Below are 6567 nucleotides of genomic sequence, written 5' to 3'. Positions count from 1 at the left end.
GTGTGTGTGTGTGTGTGTGTGTGTGTGTGTGTGTGTGTGTCACATGGAGTCCACTAACTTCAGTTCCACTGGACCTGCTCAGACACCTAGTTTGCAGGATTATGCAGCACCTCCTTGCAGGCAAATCTTGTTTTCCAATCTGTCACTCCCCTTCTCTCCACATAACTACCCCACACTGTGTCCTTTAGTTTTTAAGTCACAAACTACATGTAATCCACTCACCGGCTTGGTGGTCATGTGGATTTTTTATCTCATTGAAAGTTTTGAGAGRAGAGAGGAAAATCAATATGGCCTTCCTGTCACAATACGTTTCAGAAGGAGCAGGTAAGATCAGCTCAGGTATTCCATATCATTTGTCATTGTCTATTTTGTACTAATTACACTCTATCTGGGTTTGTTACATTTTATTTAAAGTTTGGTTATCCAGGCCAGTTTATGGTCTGCTTTTGTAATTTTAATCATAGATCATCTAGGAAACATGCAGACTCCACACAGAAACCCCACAGGCCCAAACCAGGGTTCGAACCCAAGAACTTCCTGCTGTGAGACATCAGTGCTAACCACTAATCCATCGTGCTGCCTTGTTGACAAAACAAAACAAAACCTTTTAGTAATAGATTCACATAAGGCTAAGTGTTGAACTTTTACTGTACTGCATTCTCACAAAACATTTCTTTTAATCTCTGCTATTTGATCAATATTTAGCACCTCTGCATTTTTTAGTATAACACAAGTGCTATTTTATCAGCATTTAATAAGTTAAAATAAAAATATTTCACTATAAAGACAAACAAATTAATGAAAAATACAGATTGGATGCTTCGTTGCAGATAAAATGTGCTTTGACAACCAGAAGCAAGCAGATGATAAAGTTTCTCCAAGGCATTAGAGGTCAGTTGAGAGTTGTTGTTTTTGTTTTGCGCACTATATTACCATGACTTCTGATTTCAGCCCCTTTTGAACCGAGAACAGAGAGAATGCCAGGCTGCCAGTGCAAAAGGATCAAATATTTACTATTCTGTAGGAGCGCTATCACACCACTGGTGTTTTGCCCTGCATAGACGCACAAAGTTTTTTCACTGAGACCAGCAGAGACAGAAATGCAATTCTACAGACGATCTAATATGGTTCAGTGTGTGCTGCAGATGTAATGATAAATATGCGCACATGTGGTTTTACAGCTGCATTTGTGAGCATAATGTGAAAATCAAAAAGTTATATTTTCTTACAACTTCTGTCCTTCATTTATTATATTTAGGAACAAATGTAATATTTTTGGCGATGCTACTTATTTACTTTTAGACAAACTTTTAATTATTTCACATCCATCAATGGTTGAATTGAAAAACACTGCAGCACAATGTTCTGATTACATCTTAATGTTCAAAACACTTCAGATTTCCAAGTCATGTTACTTTTCTAACAAAGCATGCTGTACCACTCGTTCTAGAAACCATACCGTATTTCTGCTAAATTGCAAATGAAAAAGCTTACTGTCTAATATGAAATAAATATCCTCCTGCTAAAAGTGAAGCAGATACAACTTAATGGTTTATACAAAGTCAACAATGTATTTTATCAGAAACTGAACTATAAAATCTAAACAAGGCAAACTGACAACCTGTTCACATTGTTGTGATTTTTTTGTTAAGGACTGAGATTTTCTGCTGCATTTGCCTTTTTTTTCCTCCACTGACAAACTGAATTTTGTGTGGGAAAAGCTAAAGTTTTAAAGGTTGCTTCATAAAGAGGAAGTTTTTAAGAACAGAGACACAGAATTTTTCAAAATCAAGGACCTGCCTTTTTTGAACACACCCATTGTTTCTTTGTGCATTAAAACAAACCAATTTATTTATTTATTTATTTATTTATTATAACTAAAAATGAAAATTTAAAACTATATTTAAAAATATTTTTGGAAAAAAGTTTTGGGAGAATCTTTAGCCGGTCTATGAATATTTTTTTTCTCTTTACAATAAATGTTATTGTGCTTACCAGCTGGTGGTGCAATATGAGTATTACAGCATTTTTGTGCAAATTTACTGACAAAAATACATGTAAAAGAAAAGTGTATCAATTTTTACAAATCTGAAGCATGAAAGACAATGCTTATTTCGTAAAGATAGTTTCAAACAGTGAAGCAAACCGGTTGGTGTCTGCCTCGAAACTCATACAACTCTCAGATAACTTTATAACAAAACGCTGAAATTAAACCTGATGTATCAGGTACACACAATCACCCAGAATAAACAACATGAAGCTTCTCTGGCTGCACCAAATGCACAGTTGTCATCCCCTCAAATACAGCACAGTCTTGAGAGCATGAAATTAACTGCAGTCATTCTTCAACTTGCCCACGCCAGGTGTCTGAGAGAGAGAGTCAATAATCTGCTAATTACACGGTGTTAAAAGCTCCGGTCTGGTGCTGTGAGTTTGGCTGGAAGTCGTTACTGGAGACACCAAGCGCCACAGATCCATTGGCATGAAGGCCAGAGATGGGGTTAGAGAGCACACCAGGGAGTAGTACTCAAGACCACTATACTCTTTAGGTATAAAGTGATAAAATGTACTGATTTATCCACGGTTCAGGCAAGATGATACATACTGCTTTTTTTAATACAACTTTTAACTCATTACTAAATACAATATTAAATGTTCTTGTTAATTTACCCTCAGCCCACCATGAATTAATCACAATCACTGCTTTGGCGTTAGTGGGCTAAAGTTTATACTTAAATGTTTATGAAGAGATGATCTGCTATATCACTGATCTATGAGCATTTAAATACWTTCAAATACTGGAATTTGTGAATAAATTAAATAAACGTTGTTGTTATTATTCAGACACATTGCAAAAACTGTCCACCTAACCAAGTTTTAAAATCTTATATCCAGCCAAAAGGTCTTTTGATCTTGTTTTGAGACTGATTTACTAAACAAGAACTGATTGTGTAAGAATAATAATCTTGTTTTCAGAATGTGTAAGATTATTTGTCTTGTTAGCCTGAAAATTTGACTCAAATTAAGTCCAAAATTTCTGCCAAAGGAGTAAGAAAATTTTACTTGGTAAGACTTCTTGAAATACTTGATTTGACTCAATTTTTTCTTATTTCACGTGAAGCCGACATCAGGCGAAGGTTGGACCGTCTCATTTTGCAGCAGTTTTGAGCATCCTACCCGGCCCAGCAAGGATGTGGCCTACGTGGCCCAGCTAGGCTGGGTCCTCATGAGGACCCAGCCCATGAATTGAGGCAGTCGTTGATCACATGGATATTGTTCAGTTTCCTGTTTCATCAAGCTCAGTTTTCTCAGTTGTCATTTTGTTTCCTCTCCATCCATTCACTCACCAGTTGGTCATTATGTGTTATAAACGCCACTACTGGCCCCACATGCCTCTTCAGTTCTCAAATCCTCAGTGTTTTTTTAAACACACTCAAAGACAGATAAAGCATAAAATATAACTCATTAACTTTATATTTACTTGTTACTTTTACTCATTTCAGTAAAAGGGAAGCAGTTGAAATATTTTTTTAATTAAATCCTTTATATCTGTTTTTAGTGAAGGATGCTGCCTCACCAGCTTGTTTGTTTTGTTTCATTTTGAATAAAGTGAAGTTTACTTTCTCTTAATTGAGGGATATTCAACTAAATCGCTCAGGGTGGTGGTGGTGGATGGGAGGGGGCTTGCCTGTTAATGGTAGGGGAAACACTGCATTATGTAAACGTACAAGTATTATTATCACCTCTCTTTTTAAATGTTTATTTTGTTGTAATGAATCCTGAATTGGGGTGTGTGGCAGGGCGTCAYCGGTTGGTCAGAATACCCCTGCAGTAGTTCCCAACTTATTTTCCTCAGCGCTCCCCTTTCGTACAWCCAAGCCAAGCTGTTTAAGCTGACCCCCCACCCCTCTCACTACTCCCCACCTGCCCCAAAAATTCATTCCACATTTATCTCTTTATTAAAATAACAAAAGAATCAAGTGAATAGTTACAAACTTTTATTTTAGTCTGCATAAAAAAGAACTGTTTTTATTATTCAAATACACTTGTTTTAATTAGCTTCATACAAACAACCTCTGAGTAGACAATGTTGTGCCACCCCCCACCCCCCACCTTCATGCCCTCTGCCAACACCCACCCCCAGGTTGGGAATCACTGCTTTACGTGAACTGCAGTGTAATTCTGTATTCCTGGTTCAGTGACTAAAACTTATTGATCGGTGAGTCATATTTTCTTCTGTTATTCTGACTCTAAAATTATTCCTCAGGGTGCTCTGATGTTTGACAAAATGTGTGATTTTTCTTTGTTTTTGCTCCAGTCGTCAGTCAGTTACCTTATGATCAATTGCATGTCAGCTACACCTCAGCAAGCGTTATGCCTTTTTTGGATCATCTATCAAATATAATTGCCTGTTATGTTTGTAAAAAGGTGGCACATAGAAGGAAAAAAAAGTGTCCAATATGGAACAACGTAAAAAGGTTGTTATTTTCAACATAAAACAGATGGAGGGGATCTGAGACCCTGTCCTGAACACATCTCCCACCACAGGTATGACTGTAAGCAAGGTGATGTGCTAAAAAGGAAGAAAAAAAAACGAGAAAAGAAAAAGCCGCAGTGGGATGAAGTAGGAGTGCAAGGTGTGGGTTAAATTCATGCTCACCGCCCCAGAGAGGAGGAGGGGAGTGGGAGGACTAATTGTCTTTGTAGAGGCTCATAAAGTGTAGGGTCATTAGTGTTAATTATGCTGTGCTGTCACCAAGGCAGCTGTGATTATCTGACTTCTATTGTTGCTGCAGCTATCATTGTCCTCGCCGTGTGAGTGCTGTCTGCGTGCGTGGACGTCTCTCCACCTGCCTCCGACTGCCTTTGTTGTTTGCAGCCCATCGAGCGCGGGCCTCTCACACCTTCAATCATCGGTTTTTCAGCTTCCCTTTGGGCATAATTACACTTCAACCTGAATGTTGACTGTTTGTTTAGCGTTTTATTTTTTGGGTCAATAGGGCGACTAAACTTTTCATCTGTTCGTCCTGATAACACAAAGCATTATTCATCAGGGTGTACAGCGTAATGAGAACAGCAGCGTCCCGATGTGTGCACAAAGGACCAGAGATCGAAAGCTTTCTCTTCTSTAGCTGCTTGACTGAACACAGAGAGTAAAGTTTACATCTGTTACCTGTTRGAGGAACCCTAAAGCACTAATCATTATTGTGTGCACTGTGCTAAACTATTTCAACGACATTTTTCTACCCAGAAATGACCCAGCACGTCTCATCATCAGCTTCATTATGGAAAAAATAAACTCTATGTTATGCAAATAGATCTTTTTTATAAAATATTATAATCCATGTGCTTCATTCTTTGGTTTTTCTGTGTAAAACAATGTTTTTTTTTATTTTAAATGAGAAAAATGACAATTGCAGAGCTAAAAAATGGTATCTTTTTTTGTCCCCCATGGCTGAGGTGGGGGACTTACAAATGCTCTCCATCCGTCTGTCTGTTACATTTTAAGAAAGCTGAAACTTTCACATAGAAAGTAAAATACAACAAACCTGGTTTGGGTCATCCATGTTGCATGCCCGACCATACTACATGGTCATGTGGCATCATCAAAGCCCTGCCCCTAACAACAGTGACAGACTGCAGGCAGGAAAAAACCCAGGATGCAGGGGAGGTTCAAAAAATGTAACAAAAACTTTAATATAACCAAAAAGACTGGTGAGGCAGCACAAAACACTCACTGGAACTTCTCAGGAGAGCCCAGAACTCACGGGCATGAAGATAAACAGGAAACAATGATCCAACAAACACTGAGGTCAGGACACAGAATATAAAGGCAAACTAATTAAGGACAACAAGAAACACCTGAAGGAGACACAAGAGGGAACAGGTGAGCGTGGGTGTGGCTGGAGCAGGCCAGAGATACACAGGGGAACACTGAAACACTAGAAAACTAAGGCAGAAAAACACACACTATGACAAATAGGAAGTGGCCTCTTTTTTTGCTTGGAAAGCTTCATCTCTGACCCTCTTGACTGCAACAAAAAATTGTGTCAGAACACAATAACAACTTCATCTCACTTGTTTTCAAGCACAAAGACTTTTTGATGAAAGTCGTGGYGGTGCGGYGAAGTCAGACATCATGCCGTTGTCATACGTTTAGCTCAAACTTCTGAATATTTCAGCCAATCTGYACCRAATTCACTATGGTTGATCGGAATCCACCCCACTATAGGAAAGTAGTCCAATTTTTGGTGTGTGTGGCCTAATTAGACATCAYGTCGTTGGCATACGTTCAGTTCTAAATTTCACGTACATCAGCCAATCAGCATGCAATTCACTTTACATTTTCACTTCCTACCATTGATTTGTTTCCCTTATTTAGAAAGAGAACTGATGATCAGACCGGGAGGATTTATTCAAGCTATGCACAATAGTGTTTGAGAGCAGCCATTGCCAACACCTTTAGGAAAAGTTTGTTTGTAAAGGCACAGTGTGTAGGATTTTGTCAATTATTTTTGCCGAAATTGAGATAATCAGTAATGACAATAATAAAAAACTTGTCTAATC

General features: G+C 38.2%; 1 long non-coding RNA gene across 1 annotated transcript in view; it reads left to right on the top strand.

The window, feature by feature from the left end:
* Window positions 1-239: 239 nt before the first annotated feature.
* Window positions 240-6567, top strand: part of LOC106522032 (uncharacterized) — a 20278-nt gene continuing 13950 nt past the window's right edge. Inside the window, exon 1 of the long non-coding RNA XR_001310738.1 lies at window positions 240-324. This is a non-coding gene — a long non-coding RNA (uncharacterized LOC106522032). The remainder of the gene's footprint in view (window positions 325-6567) is intronic.

Source organism: Austrofundulus limnaeus, unplaced genomic scaffold, assembly GCF_001266775.1.
Source record: "Austrofundulus limnaeus strain Quisiro unplaced genomic scaffold, Austrofundulus_limnaeus-1.0 Scaffold120, whole genome shotgun sequence".
In the NCBI taxonomy this organism is placed as follows: Eukaryota; Metazoa; Chordata; class Actinopteri; order Cyprinodontiformes; family Rivulidae; genus Austrofundulus; species Austrofundulus limnaeus.
This window is presented reverse-complemented; position numbering and strand designations above follow the sequence as displayed.